We start from the raw sequence: 19,740 nt of genomic DNA on the forward strand, positions 1-19,740 counted from the left end.
TTTACATGACGGACAACCAAGCTTGATCAGCATGACCTTCCTCTGTTGTGCCTTGCGATGTCAATGCTTTTACTGTCTCCTTGCCCGACGGACATGGAAATGTATTTGCATAAAATGCAAATAAAAACAGTTATACATTTTTTTTATAAAGATAGCCCATCTTCTGAAGCGAAACAAGCACATGTACATAGGCTAGCACAGAGTCTTCTATGTTACATAGATCATCGTCTCCATCTCTGAATACTGTGAAGAGGCAGCTGCAGGTTTCGGGCCTGTGTGCAGGAAGTCAGCAGGCGGATGAGGGAGATCTGGCTTTAAATGAAGGGGGAGAAAACCAAGATTGTGGTGTTTGGAATGGACAGCTCAATTTGGACTGAAGGTTTTTGAGCAGATAATTGTGGTACCTTTCCTGTCCCAATAGCGGCAGCCAAAACCCAGGGCTTGATGATGGACAACACCCTGGCTTTAGACACTGAGGTTAATAAAACCGTCAGTTCTTGTTTTTGGATGATTAGAATCTTAAAGAAAATACTGCCACTCCTGCCGAAAGAGCTTAGGGATACCGGTGGTTTTAGCTCTCATTACATCTCGACTGGACTACTGCAGTGCTCTGTATTTAAACATCAACCAGCTCTCTTTAAACTTTAAAGCTTCAAATCATTCAGCGGACCAGATTTAAGAAGCCCCTAACGCCACCTTCCACCACATTAGCGTCATTTTTTTTACGCTAATGTCGCGTTAGGTTGGCAAATATGCCACGGCATATTTACAAAGTGACGCAATGCACTCATTGTGCCACTTTGTGAACCCTTGCACCACATTATGCCTGCACCAGGCATACTGTATTCAAGGTGGGCATTCCAGTGTTAGGAGCCCCAGAAAAATGGCACAGTGGAATCTATGAGATTCCACTGTGCCATTCTTAGCGTAATTTTTAACACCTGCCTTAAAATGACGCTCCCATTATTTTCATTGGGCCTCCTTGCACTTTGCAGGATTAGGGTAAATATTTTTGGCGCTAATCCTGCAAAGCGCCAAACTAGCATCACAATTTTTGATGCTAGTTCCCTAACGTACGCCATGGTGCGCCATATCACAAATACGGTGCACACGTGGTGGTGTTAGGGGGGAGCACAAGAAAAGTGTTGCATCATGACATGATACGCCACTTTTCATAAATATGCCCCAGAATGCAGCTGCACGCTTAGTCCTGGGATTTCCCAAACACTCTTCAATCACAAAAGGCCTGAGACACCTTCATTGGCTGCCTATAAAGAAACAAGTGTCTTGCACTCTGCCTGACGCATAAAGCTCTTTACTCTCTTGGCTTGAGCTTTCTTAAGACAAATCAAGAACTGGTATGTGCCCAGGAGACCTCTGAAATCACTGGGAATATATAAGGTAGTAGTAATGCAATGTAAGAAAGGCAGGTGGGGAGAACTGGCATTTCCAGTAGTAGTTGCAAGGATGTGTCCTGAACATATCCGTAGTAGTTAGTTTGCACTCACTGTATCACAAGCAACTTAAAATGTTAATGTTTACATCTTGGGTTTTGTTAGGGGCCACTTTGTAGTGGGTTTGCGTGTATTGGGCTGCCTTTGTTTGCCCTGTTTCTCCTCTGGTTTTCAGTGCTTTGATACCTTTTGGTCTAATGCCCTTTAGAAATGCCACAAAATACAAATACGTAGAAAGTGTCTTGCTGAGACGATTTTGTCTAATAATTCAAGGCAGCTTGCAATACTTAGGAGCATAGTTACAAGCCCCTAGCACCATCGGAACTACACCTTTTGTGACACTCTGGTGGGGCTGTGCACTGCGCCATATTTACAAGGCAGCACTAAGCCAATTTTTGTGGCTTAATGCCACCTTGTAAATATGGGCCCTTCAGAAAAAGTTTTCTGCAGCAGAGGGGCATGCAAGGGGTGTAGCTGTGGGCGTTCCACCGCAATCCCCATTGCTTTAGACAGTGCCCCAGATTAACATGGAATCGTAAATCTGAGGCACCGCCAAAAACTAACCCCACCCCAAGGGTGGTGTTATCATGGCACAATTGGGAGAAATACTTTTATTTCTCCTCGTTTTTGCTTTTGGCATGTGTGCTGCATTCTGCAGCACACATACAAAGAGCAGAATGCCATTAATGACACTTTATGTGCACAGAAAGGTGTCCCTTCCTGCACATAGATAATCATTTGATAATGGCGATCTGCTATTTCTATATGTGCTGCATTCTGCAGCACACCTAGAAGTGCCAAATTGCCATTGTAGAATGTTTATGTGCAGGAAAGGACACCTTCCTGCACATAAACGATCATTCCCTTCCACCCAGACACCCTTGCACTTTGGTGCAAGGATGCCTGCACTGGCACCTAAATTTAGCGCCAGTGCTAGGGGAAACACAGGGGTGCGCCGTATTTTTGTGAATATGGCGCATCCCTGCGTTTCAGAACTACCGGTAGCATAGCGCTGTCAATTTTGGTGCATCACCGCACCCTGTTGCAAATGTTTTCTACAGAGCCTAAAAAACTGTGTGGAACAAGCAGAACACAAGTTCTCAACTGTCACCTGCACAAAGGATTACTCTTCAGTGTAAACATTTATACCATGTTCAATACCTGTACAGATCCATGATGTATTAGGAGCACATGTATTCTGTAAACACTTTACCCATTAGCTGGACACTGGCTGTACAAAATTAGAATAAGAAGTACTATTGTAGTTACGCGCCACTATGTAAACTATAAATAAAACTAACACACTTGCTTGATGATGTCATCAGAGATGTCATAAATGATGTCATTTGAGATGTCATCAGTGATGCCATAAATGATATCACAGAACATGTCATGAGTGATGAAATATACCCCAAATATAATGTTACTTTAACCTTTGTTTTTTTCACTGCATTTCTAGTTTTTTTTTTACGTAAAGTAATTATTAATTACAATATGTAATCCAAACCGCTGCAGCCAACCACCCACATGTAGACATCCCCAGGCCAAGTCCTCTGGCCAAACCCGGTAAAGGCAGCTAAACCCACAGTGCACATGGCTTTCAGCCGTGTGCGGGGGGTAGGCCACAGGGCCTGGCCCTAGGAAACCCATTCTACAGGGCCATTTTTTTTTTAAGGGAAGGGGGACATGTGGCCTTCCACCCTGAGCCTCATTAGGCCCTTGGGACCCCATCCCTGTGGGCCTTCATTTTTTTAAAGGGGATGGTGGCCATGTGGACCCCATCCCCAGGGCCTTATTTATTTTAGCAGGGGGTACAGGGCTCCCCTTTCCCGAGCCGTATTATGACCTGGGGACCCCATTCTCCAGTGCTGTTTTTGTTTTTAAATTAAAGGTGAGAGGGGCTGCGGGGGAGCCTCAAGGCTCCTGCGGCCCCACCCGGCTCCCTGCATACATCGGGAGCCAGCAATGCTCCCACACATAGGAAGCAGCTACTAATGCTGCTCCCACCGGGCAGGAAAAATATTTTGATTTGTTTCCCATTTCCGGGCAGGAAAACAGATCAAAACTCTGCTCTGAGTGGGTGAGAGCGTTTTTAAAGCTCCAGCCCATTGACAGCAGACTTGGTATTTTCTCCTACTTGGTGGGAGTATTGAAAATGCTCCAGCCGAAACCCAGAGGGCAATGGCAAATGGAGACTTGGCGCCTTGCCAATAAAGGGGTGGTCAAACACCTCGATACAGAAACCCAACACTGTTTTACAGTAAACCAGCACTCAGTGGATAGCCCAATGATAGTGCGGGAGGCATGTAAGGCAATAATACGTGGGGCAGTCATTACTGGGGAAATAGGGAACAGGTGCAAAGATTGGAGAGAATGGCTAGCCTAGAGGAGGAGCTACAATGCCTACAAAGGAACTATGCACACAATTCAATACCGTCACGGAAAAATGCCATGGACCTTAAGCGAGCAGAATATCAGGCGGTGGCTAGAAACGAGGTGAAAACTGCATATTTAGCAAAACAAAAGTGCATTTCTGAAGGGAGAAACAAAACTGGGAAATTACTAGCATGGTTAGGCAGTAAGGAAAAGAACACATGACAATCAGGGAAGTGAGATCAGCGACATGAGACGTGGTGAAAGACCAACGTCTCATGCAGAGGCATAGCGGAGACATTTGCAGACCAGCTAGAGGGGTTTTACGTATCCCAGGTGCGAGTCACACACCTAGAGATAATGGATTTCATAATAGACTGTCACGTAGGGAGGCTGGGGAAACAGGAAGCAAAGGACCTGGACTCCGAGATATTGGTAGAGGAGGTAGCCTCTGCATTGGGGCAGCTGCTGACAGGCAAGGACCCTGGCCCAAATGAGCTCCCCCTTTAAGTATTTAAGACATTACGCCACAGAGTAGCAGCCCGCTTTATGCAGCCTATCAGCTGGCATTTCAGGATGGGCAATTATCTGAGGACATGCGTACTGCCACAATTATACTGATTGCAAAGAAAGAAAAGCCTCTGGACCGATGGGGCTCTGACAGACCCATATCATTATTAAATATAGATATTAAAATACCAGTCAAAGTACTGGCCAATAGGCTACGGGAGGTAATACATGAATTGGTACACCTGGACCAAACTGGATTTATTCTGGGCAGATCCACAAAATTGAACTTGTGTAGACTCTACAGTAACTTAGCTTTGGTAATTGACTCACCGGAAGGAAGAGCTATAGCGTTGCTAGATGCTAACAAGGCCTTCGACTCGGTCGAATGGCCCTACCTCCTCGGAATATTGGCCAAAATGGGCATCGGTCCCAAGTATATTCGGTGGGTCAAACTTTTATATGACTGTCAAATAGCAAGAGTCAAAGTTAACGGACACTTGTCGAGAGCAATCCATATTCGCAGAGGCACGAGGCAAGGGTGCCTACTCTCCCCGATGCTATCCGCGCTTGCCATTGAGGTGCTGGCAGCCTGGGTGCGAGTGGACCGATTGGTGCGGGGATGGCCTGGCAGAGGGGGTGAAGAGGATCATACCTCCCTGTATGCGGACGATATCCTACTATATCTGTCAATTGTGCCACAATCCACAGCCAGGCTAAAAGTAATTTTTAGAACATTTGGGGAACATTCTGGTTTTCGCCATAAACTGGAATAAATTGCTGCTGTTGTCAGTTGGGACGGGGACGTGGCAGTGCGACCCAAGACTTCCACTGCGGGTGGAGAAGCAGCAATTTAAATACCTCGGCATGTGGATCACACAAGAACCAGTCATGTTTTACAGGGTGTAAGGAAATGCCTCCTTGGCATGGGTACCCCCTGACGTTTTGCCTTTGCTGATGCTAAGTTATGATTTGAAAGTGTACTGGGACCCTGCTAACCAGGCCCCAGCACCAGTGTTCTTTCCCTAAACTGTACTTTTGTCTCCACAATTGGCACAACCCTGGCACCCAGGTAAGTCCCTTGTAACTGGTACCCCTGGTACCAAGGGCCCTGAAGGCAGGGAAGGTCTCCAAGGGCTGCAGAATGTTTTGTGCCACCCTAAGGACCCCCTCAGAGTGCCATGCCAACCTCCCACTGCCTGTGGCATAGGTAGGTCACCACTCTAGCAGGCCTTACAGCCCCAAGGCAGGGTGCACTATACCACAGGTGAGGGCATAGGTGCATGAGCACTATGCCCCTACAGTGTTTAAGGAAAACCTTAGACATTGAAAGTGCAGGGTAGCCATAACAGTATATGGTCTGGGAGTTTGTCAACACGAACTCCACAGTACCAGAATGGCTACACTGAAAACTGGGAAGTTTGGTATCAAACTTCTCAGCACAATAAATGCACACTGATGCCAATGTACAATTTATTGTAAAATACACCCAGAGGGCATCTTAGAGATGCTCCCTGAAAACATACCCGACTTCCAGTGTAGGCTGGCCAGTTTCTGCCAGCCTGCCACACACCAGACATGTTGCTGGCCCCATGGGGAGAGTGCCTTTGTCACTCTGTGGCCAGGAACAAAGCCTGTACTGGGTGGAGGTGCTTCTCACCTCCCCCTGCAGGAACTGTAACACGTGGCTCACCCCTTTTGTTACAGCGCCCCAGGGCATCCCAGCTAGTGGAGATGCCCACCCCTCTGGCCACTGCCCCCACTTTTGGCAGCAAGGCTGGAGGAGATAATGAGAAAAACAAGGAGGAGTCACCCACCAGTCAGGACAGCCCCTAAGGTGCCCTGAGCTGAGGTGACCCCTGCCTTGAGAAATCCTCCATCTTCAGTTTGGAGGATTCCCCCAATAGGATTAGGGATGTGCTCCCCTCCCCACAGGGAAGAGGCACAAAGAGGGTGTAGCTATCGTCAAGGACAGTAGCCATTGGCTACTGCCCTCCCAGACCTAAAAACACCCCTAAATTCAGTATTTAAGGGCACCCCAGATCCCAGGAAATCAGATTCCTGCAACCTTAACAAGAAGGAGGACTGCTGACCTGAAGCCCTGCAGTGAAGGCGGAGACGACAACTGCTTTGGCCCCAGCCCTACCGGCCTGTCTCCCAACTTCGAAGAAAACTGTAACAGAGACGCATCAAACAGGGACCAGCGACCTCTGAAGCCTCAGAGGACCGCCCTGCACCCAAGGACCAAGAACCTCCCGTGAACAGTGGCCCTGTTCAACAACCTGCAACTTTCTTGCAACAAAGAAACAACTTTAAAGACTTCATGTTTCCTGCCGGAAGCGTGAGACTTTCCACTCTGCATCCGACTCCCCCGGCTCGACTTGCGGAAAACCAACACCTCAGGGAGGACTCCCCAGCGACTGCGAGTCCGTGAGTAACCAGAGACGACCCCACTGAGCCCCCACAGCGACGCCTGCAGAGAGAATCCAGAGGCTCCCCCTGACCGCGACTGCCTGTAACAAGGGACCCGACGCCTGGAACCAACACTGCACCCGCAGCCCCCAGGACCTGAAGGAACCGAACTCCAGTGCAGGAGCGACCCCCAGGCGACCCTCTGCCTAGCCCAGGTGGTGACTACCCAGAGGAGCCCCCCCTGTGCCTGCCTGCATTGTTGAAGTGACCCCCGGGTCCCTCCATTACTTTCTACCTAAAACCTGACGCCTGTTTGCACACTGCACCCGGTCGCCCCTGTGCCGCTGAGGGTGTACTTTCTGTGCCTGCTTGTGTCCCCCCCGGTGCCCTAAAAAAAAACCCTGGTCTGCCCCCTGAAGACGCAGGTACTTACCTGCTGGGAGACTGGAACGGGGGCACCCCTGTTCTCCATTGAAGCCTATGCGCTTTGGGCACCTCTTTGACCTCTGCACCTGACCGGCCCTGAGCTGCTGGAGTGGTAACTTTGGGGTTGCCTTGAACCCCCAACGGTGGGCTACCTTGGCCCCAACTTTGAGACTTGTAAGTGTTTTACTTACCTGCAAACCTAACCTTTACTTACCTCCCCCAGGAGCTGTTGATTTTTGCACTGTGTCCACTTTGAAAATAGCTTATTGCCATTTTTACAAAGACTGTATATGATATTGCTTTTATTCAAAGTTCCTAAAGTATCTAAGTGAAGTACCTTACATTTAAAGTATTACTTGTAAATCTTGAACTTGTGGTTCTTAAAATAAACTAAGAAAATATATTTTTCTATATAAAAACCTATTGGCCTGGAGTAAGTCTTTGGGTGTGTGTTCCTCATTTATTGCCTGTGTGTGTATACAACAAATGCTTAACACTACCCTCTGATAAGCCTACTGCTCGACCACAGTACCACAAAATAGAGCATTAGAATTATCTCTTTTTGCCACTATCTTACCTCTAAGGGGAACCCTTGGACTCCCTGCACACTATTTCTTACTTTGAAATAGTATATTCAGAGCCAACTTCCTACACAGGGCTAATCTCGAACCGCAATTTAAGAGATTAGATCAGGAGGTGTGGCACTGGCAGACACTTGTTCAAGATGGTAGCACTGCTGCGTCTTTTGTATATCCTACAAAATTCCCCCTACGGGGTCCCAGACCATTTCTTTGGTAGGGTAGATTCCCGCTGCGCAAGTTACTGTGGGCAGGGGGAGCACCCAGGATCGCCCTGAGAGTTTTACAGAGATCCAAATATGAGAGAGGCATCGCCCTGCCGAACATTAAAAAATACTAGTGTGGTAAACGAATGGGCACACGCGGAATGGAATAACCCGGCATTAGGAAAGGGAGACTTTTGGGGACCACATCTATTCGCACATGCTCTATGGTGGCAAGCTACCACCGAATGCATGCCCAGCAACAAAAACAGTAGTGGCAGTGTGGCAGAGGCTAACATCGGAAATGGGCTGGAAGGGCAGACTTACTCCTAAAATGCCACTATGGTACAGCTCTAGGCCAAAACCTGTTATGATATTGAAGGGTTTCTCAGGCTGGAATACCATTGGGCTATCCAGCCTGGCCGATGTGTGGGATGCGAATGGAGTGGTGCCTTTTACGCACCTAAAACATACAAGATGCCAGAGACACAATGGCGTCAGTACACTACACTATTTCACTGGATACTGAAACACAGGAAGAATCCCCTTTGGGAAACCAGGCTCCTTTACGGGAAAATAAGACGGAAACTCACCTCGCTAACAAATGGTACCCTCATGGGGGAATACACAAAAGTCTCTTTTGGCCCTACAGTCTAAATGGGGTAGGGCCTGGGGGACCGGACGTGGAGGACTGTCAGGAAGCGCTGGCACACCCTGCTGGGGTGGCCAGCTTCCGACTGATCCAACTGAAGGTTCTCCTTAGAGTGTATTACACCCACACCTTACTCCACAGGATAGGCAAAATAACAGATGCACATTTTGCATCAGAGGCTGAGGCATGGAGGGCACTTTCTTACATACACTGTGGACCTGCCCCCGCGTCAGTCCTTTCTGGGAGGGAGTGAGAAGAACCTTGGAAGCAGCCAGGGCAATAAACTGGACCTGACACCGAGGATGGCAATACTGGGAGTGTGGGAAAACACAGATCACACACAATATCAAAAATGCCTGGTCAACCTGGGATGTATGGCAACGAAACAAGATATCGCACAGAAATGGGGAACCAGAACCCCCCCACACATAGGGAATGGGAAATGGGAATGGAACACTGCAGAGTGCTGGAAAATGAGGTAGATAGGGGACCAGGATGTGCAAATAAATTTGTGAAAATGTGGGGTAATTGTGTGGACATGCAGCAGGCCCTGTGGATACGGACCCCCCCTGCCCCACCCCACCCCCTTTGGAGGCGGCCACTGCTGAGGTTACCACCAAGTATGTGGACAAGATGGCATGGAGAACATGGAAGTGAGAACTGGCACATTCTGATCTGTGAGCTGGGCTCTGGGTGGAGGGTTAGGGAGGGAGGGGTAGTGTTTAAGTTACTGTTGCTTTATAGTATGTATGACAATTACTAATGTTGATGTGAAAATAAATAAAAAGACAATTTGAAAAAAAATGAAAATGCTCCAGCCAAGTGAAATCAAACACAGGTTTCCTTGCCTACTTCCATGCAGGCAGGGAAACCGCTATATTCCAGGGTGGGCTCTCTGGGACATAGCATCTGAGATGACCCTAGGGGATGGAGTCACCAAGGCCATTAATGTCTTAGGGTAGGGGGCGCCACGTGTCCCCCCTCCCTTGAATTAATTGGCTCTGGGGCTGGGCTTCTTGGGGTCTTTAGCGGCTCAGGGAGGTGGACGCCCAAGTTCCCCCTCCACATTTTGAACTACTTCGGCCCCAGGGGAGGGGCTTTCTGGTACTTATCATGGTCAGGGAAAGGGGGGCTCACACAGGAGTGAGAAGTCCAATCAGAACACTCTATTTTTAAATTGCTGCTCTTGTGAGAGTCTCTTGAGCCTCTTGTGGACCCAACCGTCCGGATATACAAATATTTTTCAACCTTAATTTCTCAAAGACTACTGAATCTACACCAAATCACAAAAAACATAATCTGCGGACTAAGATCTAGCTTCCTGCCGAATTTGGTGTAATTCCATTCAGCAGTTTTTGCAGTAGCTTTGTCTAAAGAAGTCCATGGAAAATGCATAGGGATCCTGTGTTTAGGTATCCCCTTTTTTCTCGGCCCCTGCTTAAAAGATTACCCCAAAAGTTTCCAAAAGGGAGTTGAGGTGGATGGGTTTTTTGGGGAAAAATTTGTTATGAGTCATCAAACAGGGCCAAAGTTATTAGCGAACAAAAAATTTTTCTTTCTACGGAAAAGCAGACCTAACTTTAACTGGGCAGTATGTATATACATATGTATGCATGCACACACACATACACACACGTGTCACCACTGTGCAGTTTTAGTTAGGATCACATTTCCATAGGAAACAGATTTTTTTGGTTTGCTTTTCCTCTGGTTTTGTCAGGTTGCTGCCAGCCAATCAATTCTTATAGTTTGATTTTGAGCTTCACAAATCCTTGAGGATCCTCAACGAAGATACGAAAGAGTGAAATATACATACATTTTAAACCTTAATTTCTCAAAATCTACTGAACTATTTAAACCAAATTTAAAAAAGCACTCTTGCAGGATCAAGGCCTAGCTTTCTGCCAAATTTGGTATAATTCTGTTCGGCTGTTTTAGCTGTATCGCTTTTCACTTTTCCTATAGAAAGCTGCATGGGGAAAACAAGTTTTGCGTGCCCCTGTTTTTCATGTCACCCGCTTGACGGATCACCACAAAAATTTCCAGGACAAAGGTAAGGTGGATGAGACTTTTTTGGGAAAGTTTAATGAAGATTCATCTAATTGTAACACAGTTATTATCAAACCAAAGAATTGTGCCATGGGCCTATCACTTGGGTTCAAGGCCTTCAAAATCTGGTATATCTCTTAACAGCAGAATATGAGACTTCATTAGTAATTGAAATTTAGTGTCAAAACTTCTCCCTAGACTGAGCTTTTCCAGTGCCTCACCACACTCTAAATGGCACAAAATGGCACCAGAGGCCTACAAATCGACCAGTGTACCCAGTACTCCTGCTATACAACACTGACACTGACTGGGTACACTGCCCACAACCTGCACCCGTGCTAGTTGGCTACGTGACAGGGATTACAGGGCGTTCCTATATTTGTAAAGTGTTACTCAGCCATAGCTAGAGAGTTGCTGTCTCTGACACAGTTTGAAAAGAGATGATACTGAGGGTTTGGATACACCTGTGGAAGAGTCTGTAAGACCTTTTATTATAGTACAATTAATCAACTTGAGCAACACAACTAAAATGGAAATGCCCAGTTTTTCTTTGTGTGTGAAGGTTTTGCCATTTTTTGGAAAGTGCCTTGCTTTGAGTAAATTAATGGTAGGGTTGTTGCTATGGTTATGAGATGTAGTTGTACATCATAGCCTCCTCCTATTATGGAAGTGTATGAAAGTACTTTATCTACTGCTTTGTGTTGATAAAGTTATTGGTCTTCTTAAATATGGATGTCCTCATGTTTTCTTTGTAAAGGCAATCATGATACTAAGCAGTACATATTGTGTTATTGTGCGGCAATGTATTTGTACAAAACTGTTTGACGTTAGACTGTGTGTGTGGCTGAGGATGAAGTTAAGGCTGATGGAGGACAGTGGGGTGGTAGGTAAAGTTCAGATAGAACCCGACCTCGCGAAGTTCGTGTCATTTGACTTTTGCAGCTGTTTACGTTATTACACCACCATCAATGTTAAATTCAGTATCATCTTAAGGATTTTGGGGGTCCTGAGCAAGACCCATTTGGGAGCCCCTTTCCATAACAACTTTGAATTGTATTACCCATTTCCTTATAACTCAGGCCTTTCAACTCGAGCCCAACTGGTGCCAAAAAGTACTGAATGATATTCAAAACTTCGAGAAACTTTGAAAAGCAGTTGAAATGTGTCCTGGGTGGGGACCAAAAAATGACTGAGGTGACACTGGGGAGAAAGATTCAGAGACAAAGGTAGGTAGAGACAGGGAGGAAGGCTTACACAGAGACATAGGATAGACAGAGGTCAAATAACGAGAAGGTTTATCTTCTTGGGGGTGGGCCCTTGGAAGATGAGGGTCCTGGGAAATTGCCCACTTTGCCCATGCCTTAAAATGTCTCTGGTTAAATCCCCTTTTACTTTCTCTTTTATGGACCTTTCACTGTTTTTTAATGCATGTTTATTTTAATGGGTGGCACATCAGATATGAGCAGCCCTAATTGGTTTTATGGTGAAGAGGCCATGAACAGTTACATGTCTAGTGTGGACGGCTTGTTCTTTTGCTGGACTCCCGCTTTGCCCAAGGTTGGTTGAGGGTTGGAGGTTGTGTGGGGTCCCCCTGCTACTTGGCCAGGAGTGGGGGAAGGGCATGAACCAAAAGCAGACCTGGCAGAAAAAAAATCTTTCCTACCGGCCCTCCTCCGTACCTCGCCTCTAACTCTCTCTGTCTATCCATCCATTTACTCTCTTCGGTCTCTCTGATCTCGTTCTTCCATCTCCCTACCTCACGCTCTCTCTCCTTGAAGCCCACCCTCCATGCCTGCAGCAATTATTATTAGGGAGATGTGGAAACTGACAGATGCACCAGCAGCAATCCACTGTGTCCAAGGGCGGATGGCTGCTGAGGCACCTCAGTCTACTAAAACCAGTCACTGGTACAGCATTTAGTAATACGCAACCCAAAGGGACCCATTTTTAAGCTGCTTGGTTTCAGTCATATGGTGTGCACCCTGCACGTGCTCGGCGACATACTTAACATTATTACTAGAATAGCAGCTTGCAGACCGTGCTGATAAAATAAATTCTGCACAATGGCCTTAACCCACTGAGCTATCTTACATAAAATAAGAAAATATGGCCTACATGTTTCAGAATATGGACATTGTCGCACAGGAGTCAAACCTGTGACCAGTGACTGTGTGCGCGTGTGTGTGTATGTATGTATATATATATATATATATATCTCAAAGCTCACACAGACACAAATAATAACATTAGCGCACTGCATTTGCTGCGTGAGTTATGGTTTGCATGGTAGGTTGCGAGCTACTGTTTGAGGGCCACAAGAGAGGAATGTCAAGGGTTTTCAGCCTTATTCTGTACTATATCAAACTTCTAAAAGGCAATCACCTGCAGACTGAGTCTAGCAGGGGCTGGTACCAGGGCCTGGCCTATGACTAGGCACTGGCCCAGCCCTTCACTCTCTGTGGGAACCTTTAACTTTTTTCCCTTTATTCAACACAACTCTGTCCCCCCAACCTGGAATGTTTTGTATGAAACTTAAGTTGCCAAAACTTAGCCTGTGTCACTATGAGATGGGACAGTTTCATGAAAATTTGTCAAACGGAGTCAAAGGTACAAGCAAAACATACATCACTATTTCAATTGAAACTGAGACCTAACCATGAATAAAGAGTTCCTATCAGTGACTCTCTAACATACGTGTACACATACTTTGGTCCTGAAAACGTTTGTAAAAGAACTATTGTTATTATAATCTATAACCCCAAAGCACTCAAATATGCCTATTTTGCTAATCTAAGTTATCGTAAATCCACTACTGTTCAAGAGGTCAAGCTTGACAACACGTGTGCCATTGCACATGACGTCAGTGATTAAAGCATTTGTGACATTACAGATGATGACACCATGAATGGTATAACAACAAGAGTGCCTTGAGGGCCCCCCCTTGCAAAGCACATCAAGTGGGGCCCCTTGACCTAGTCAAGAGCTCTGTGCACATTGTACTGAGGTGAGGGGGCTTCCTGGAGCTCGGGCCCCTCGCACCACAGAGGCTGCAGGGGCTATTGTTATGCCAGTATATATGGAGTAAGGCAAGGCAGTGCAAGTCGCTGTGTTGCCTGACTCTGCGTCAGGGCGGCGTTCCAAGAGCACTGCGGTGGGATTCTCCACACAAAACCCATTGGTTTTGACACATTCCCAAATTTACAAGGACGTGTGAACCTGGGAATGTGTCAAACGAGTACGCTTCCCTAGGAGAGGCGTAACAATGAGAAATATCTTTACTTCTCCTCGTTTTTCCCTCTTTCTATGTGTGCTGCATTTTGCAGCACACATAGAAAGAGGAAAATTACTCCATGGATTGTTTTTGTGCAGGAAGGTGTCCCTTCCTGGACGAAAAACAATCCTGCTGGCAATGCGGGCACCCTTCATGCATGCGTTGGCACTAGGCTGCCAGAACGGCACCAGCACAGGGAGAACGAACAGAAATGCACAGAATTTCATAAACACAGCGCATCCCTGCCCTTTCTCTGTGGCGCAGCGCGCGTCTCTTCGCCACCATTCCCGTAAATATGCTCCAAAGTCTTAGGGCCTGATTACAACTTTGGAGGAGGTGTTAATCCGTCCCAAATGTGACGGATATACCACCAGCCGTATTACGAGTTCCATAGAATATAATGGACTCGTAATACGGCTGGTGGTATATCCGTCACATTTGGGACGGATTAACACCTTCCTCCAAAGTTGTAATCAGGCCCTTAATGTTTACACAGTTACTACAATGATTATCAGTGGAGTACAGGAGAGGAAAACGATGACATTTACATTTCTTGAAATGACAGTGTATGACAAACGTAGCCATAGGTACTTTAAGGTTTTTTTATTTTTAAAACCACATGACCCACAACTTCCTGACAGCGAAGTTCCTGTTTAAGTGCGCGCACAGTGGTCCCTGGGTGGACTTGCAGGTCCCCGTGTAATATCCAGACCAGATCTGAGCAGCACAAATCAGGGACTCCGTTTCGAAGAATAGCGCGTATTCGTTCAGGCCCCACAGCCTGTACCGTTTACTCCTAGAGGCCTGGAGGTGATTCAGCGGATGAGACAAGACCAGAAGTCTTTCCTCGCACTTCCGGAAGCCCTGCTTGCATGTGTTTGCAGCATGCTCCCCCAGAAATGCCTCCATCCTGATTGCTTTAGTACAAGAGGCAGTCATGCTTTTTTAAATAAACAACATGGTCAGCAAAAAAATAGAACTTGTGTGTGCCGGAGAGGCTAACCCATGCGTTTATGTGCGCCTACAACATACGTCATGCCAACAGACAAAATTCAGGCTGTAGAATTCCGATTTTTGAAGCAAAAAATGGCTTCAACTTAGCTGTCTCCTGCCTGAAGTTTCCTCTATTTCAATAGAAGTCAATGGGGAAAATACACTTCTCAGTTTTTTTCTCAATCTCCCACTTTCCTGCTCTGAAATGTTGGCATGTATGCTCCAAGGCCCACCCTGACCTCCGTCATTGCGCGGATGGAGGCGGCGCGGCATCATGGCAGCCAACGGTGGCTCCACAGAAGGTCTGAGGGCTGCTCCAACCCATGACAGGCCATGGCTCAGGATCTAAAGGAACTGTCAACATCCTGGCCATCCACCCCTGACAATGTAAAGCTCCTCTCAGCCTGCTCCAATTACCTAAATTAAAAACGTGCCTGCCCTAGGCGCGCGGTGTTGTGTGGTGTGCACCTGACAGTAGGAACGAGGCATTCCAGGATTAGGGCCACTTGAAGTGAACCCGATGAGTATTGTTGTTTATCCGCCTCTGAGGGAAAACTGAGGCGGAACACAGGGAATGTAAACGGATTTAACATTTAGAAACAGTTTACTCGGGGATGTACACAGTGACTCACCACGGCTTGCTCCAGGCCGCTTTGGGTTGGGTCACGACATGGGCATTAGTAAATCATGCAGCGATATATCAGCTTTTCTGGTGGTTGTCACAATTTCTAAATATTCTCTTTCCTAGAGAACAGGAAGTCTCTCTTAATGTCCTCACAGGTGGCTTTCGACAGAAGCCACACATAGGTCTGTCTTGGTTCCCTAGTCCTGTGTGTGTTTGTGTGTGTGTGTATATATAGATATAGATATATTCAGTTAAAAAAACAAAGGTTAAAGTTATGTTATAGTTAGGTGAATATCTCAATGACAACATTAAAGATTTGAACTAAAAAAACTACAAACATTTACCAGTTATAGTTAGCAGATCTAACTATAACTTGCATCCCCTCCATAACTGCTTATGACCTCACATATTATATCACTCATGACATGTTCTATGAAATCAATTATGATATCACTCATGACGTCTCAAATGACATCATCGATGACCTCTAAGGTCTTTAAAACAAAAAAAAAACACAGTTCTTTCTTTCACATCTAACTATAACATTACTTTAGCCTTAGTTTTTTCAATTAATTTCTAGGGTTTTTTTTCAACTTAAGGTAATATTTTATTACCTACCTAAATCCAATCCCCCTTCCCAAGCCTTTGGCTGTGCACAGTAGGGTGTTGGCAATTTTGCAATAGGTCCTGGCCACCCCACCCAGAGGCACCAACCCTCCCGCAGGCAGCCAAGCCCATGAGTACCCCATCCCCCAAAGCTGTATCTAATTTAAAAGGAGACAGCTACCCCCTCCTTGGCTGATGTAGTGCCTCAGGGATCCCATCCCTGGAGGCCCAAAGCACTTAAGAAGGTTAAGGAGGCCACACCCCCCCCCCCACCCCAACTTCCCAAGCCTCAGAGGTCTTGGAGCCCCATCCCCCAGGGATGTATCAAATTAAAAAAGGAAAGGGCATCTCCAGCCATGGCCCTTCTTGGATCACAGGTACCACATCTTGCGGGGCCAAAGGTGGGTGCTCCACTGATTACCCTGGGCACCCACATAGCATACGTTAGCCACACGGGGAACCCCAGGGCTCTCGCGGCCCCAGCCAACACCCCGCATAATGCGGGAGCTGGAATTGCTCCGCCCGGCGGGAGAAGCTATCTTTACACGGTACCGCCGAGCGGGAGCAATATGTGTTCGATTTCAGGAAACTACTGTGTCTTGTGGGTGGGTTCCCCAGGCCACAGTAAGTGAGCCGGCCCTGGGGGATGTTGTCCTTCAGGCCTTTTAAGGCTCTGGGAGAGGTCCATGCAGGCCCCCTTCCCTTTTTTACAAATTCAGCCCCAGGGGATGTGAACCCCATGGCCAGCATTGCCTCAGGGAAGGGAAGTCCCACAAGATTGCAACAAAAATTGCCTTTTAAAAAAAAAAAAATGTTTACTGTATTTTTTGTATTGCTTGTAATATTTGTTAGTGCTTTAAAGCTGTTGTACAGGCATTGGTTGCACCAAATAATGGATAAAAACAAAAAATATTTTTGCTATTATTGGAAGTATGCCCTTCATTCTACATGAATCTATTGTAGAGACCTCTAGAGGATGAAATTGGTACTGCGCCTCCTCAAGCAAAATAAATGCGTAGTATGTTTACTACAGCTTATTTTACCTAAATTGTCTGTCTAGACTGCACACGCTCCCTGTTTGAAGCACACGCAGCACACGCTCCGTTTGAAGCTTGATAAATGTTTGTTGGTTAAAAATTTCTGTCCTGAAGAATGCCAGTCTTAAACAAAGTTCACTTAGGTCAAAACATTAGTGAGATGTTATGGACTTGGTGTATGTCTAATCCCATTCCCGATTCTTCTATCATCCTGCCAACTCACTGTATTTTTTATGTATCAGAGAATTTCTAATTTCTATAGCGGTTCATCCTCCTGATGAAGCCACTAAATGCTTTGATTTCCATCAGTTCCTGAGCACTCTGTTCGAAGTGTGTGGTTGGAAGGGTGTTGGATGTAGTGTGTCCTATGTGGGAGATGTTGGATGCATCGCAAGAGGTTCGAAGACATGCTCTAAACATTGGCCAGCGAGTGTTGCAGCACATAAAGTGTGAAGAGCGTGAGAGAAGGCAAGCTGTGCATACCTACGTATTGGCTGGAATGTATCAGAATCTCCATCTCGTGTTTACGATAATGGAAACAACAATGCCCTTAATGTTTTCTGTCATGTATAACATCTTTTTCGTATCTCTCTACGCTCACTGCTGTGAACTTTACAGCCTTTACACTATTTGATTGTATCTTTATCAGAATGACCATATGTTAGACCTGGCATCCTTGGAGTGGTTTCCCCTAACATTTTGCCCTCTGACCTCCTGTTTTTCTGACTTTTAGGAATCTGTGCACTTATCCACTGCTGACCAGTGCTAATCTGCAGGTCCTTTGTATTCTAAAACAGTGGTTCCCAACCTGTGGTCCGGGGACCCATGGGGGTCTGCGAAACCTTCTCAGGGGGTCCACAACTGCTTAGAAAACTAAATAATAGTAAAAGATTAGGTGAGTAATGACTCAATGGAGAGTCCCCGGATTCCAATTATGATTCGTTGGTGGTCCCCAGGTTCCAGTAATGATAAAGTGGGGGTCCACAGAAATCAAAAGGTTGGGAACCACTGCTCTAAAACATGGTAACATTGGCTTTTTCACAACTGCCATATTTAATGTACCTGTAAGTTCCTAGTAAAATGCACTACATGTGCTCAGGGCATGTAAATAAATGCTAATAGTAGGCTTGCATCATTGATTGTGCTACTCACTACAGTAGCTTTTCAAACATGTCTCAGGCCTTCCACTGCAGAGCCTGTAGTGTAGTTTAAACTGCGATTTCAACTTGGCAAGTGTACCCACTTGCCAGGTCTAAACCTTCCTTTTTATTACACCCTTAAGTTAGGCCCTAGGGCAGGGTACAGTGTATTTGAAATGTTGGACATACACTTTTTACTTTAGCATGTCCAGATAGTGAAAAACTCTTACATTTGTTTTTCACTATTTCAAGGTCTATCTCTCCCATAGGATAGCATTGGGATTACCTTAAAACATGCTTTAAGTGTAATTTACGATTGAGAAGAGATAGAAATTTGGAGTTTGGTGTCGCTGGATTCACAATTTAAAATCACAACTTATGGCGAAGCAGGATTTCAAATTGTAAGTCCGAAAATTACACTTTTATAAAGTTGACATTTTTTAATCTTAAACCATTCTGTGCCTTAGCCTGTCTCTTAAGACACGTTTGGGTTGGGTTGGACTAGGTGACAGCTACACTTTGTGAATTTCCTCTAGACAGCCACAAACACAGGGCACTCAGCTGCATCTTCATTCATCTGCATACTGATGGGTTTTCCTGGGCAGAGGGAAGGGGAGTACTTGATGTTTTCAATAGGTAGTGTCCTGTCTCCACACAAAGGTGTGATTACCCCTCTCATATAGCCTGGCAGACAGAGCTGGGATGACCCTTGTGCACTTCAGAGAACTCCTTTGAAGTCTCCCCCCATTAAAGGCCTTTTTTGGGTATAAGTGCTGTTCTCCAAACCACTGCAAATCAGATCTCTACTTGAACCAAGGACACTCTGCAAGGAAGAAGGACTGCTGTGCTGCCAGGATGAACTGCCACTGTGCAACTGCATTTCTGTGTTGGCCTACTGCTGCTGCTGTGGGAAAGACTGACACTTTGCTACTTCCTTTGCTGTGTTGGCCTGCGGCTTCTGTCCTACCTTGGGAAGGACTGGACTTGCTCTCTACATCCACGCAATCAAGAATCTCAAAGGGCTTGCTGGCTTGCACCCTGTTCTGTTCAGTCTCAGGGACATCAAGGACTGCTTGCTACGCTCCTGGTGCTACTGGACTCTGCCCCTGTGATTCCTACACTTGCCCGAGGTGCCCCTCTCCAGTACTGGGCCTCGGAACTGGGGTCTGCAGCTGCAAACTGCAAAAAGCGATGCATCCCCCCAAGTGCAGCAGAAAAATCGACGCTTTGCATCCCTGTCTATGACGGAGCAGCTACCCGATGACAGCAGCCTAATCGCTGTGTGACCCGATGACAAATCTCTGTGCGGCCTGCCGATGATGTATCACATCCGCTTCTGCAGAACCTGAGGACTGTGCATTGCCCTGAGTGGGGGAGAAATATTGAAGCATCGTATAGCACCGACGATGAATTGC

The sequence above is a fragment of the Pleurodeles waltl genome, chromosome 1_2, assembly GCF_031143425.1.
Source record: "Pleurodeles waltl isolate 20211129_DDA chromosome 1_2, aPleWal1.hap1.20221129, whole genome shotgun sequence".
In the NCBI taxonomy this organism is placed as follows: Eukaryota; Metazoa; Chordata; class Amphibia; order Caudata; family Salamandridae; genus Pleurodeles; species Pleurodeles waltl.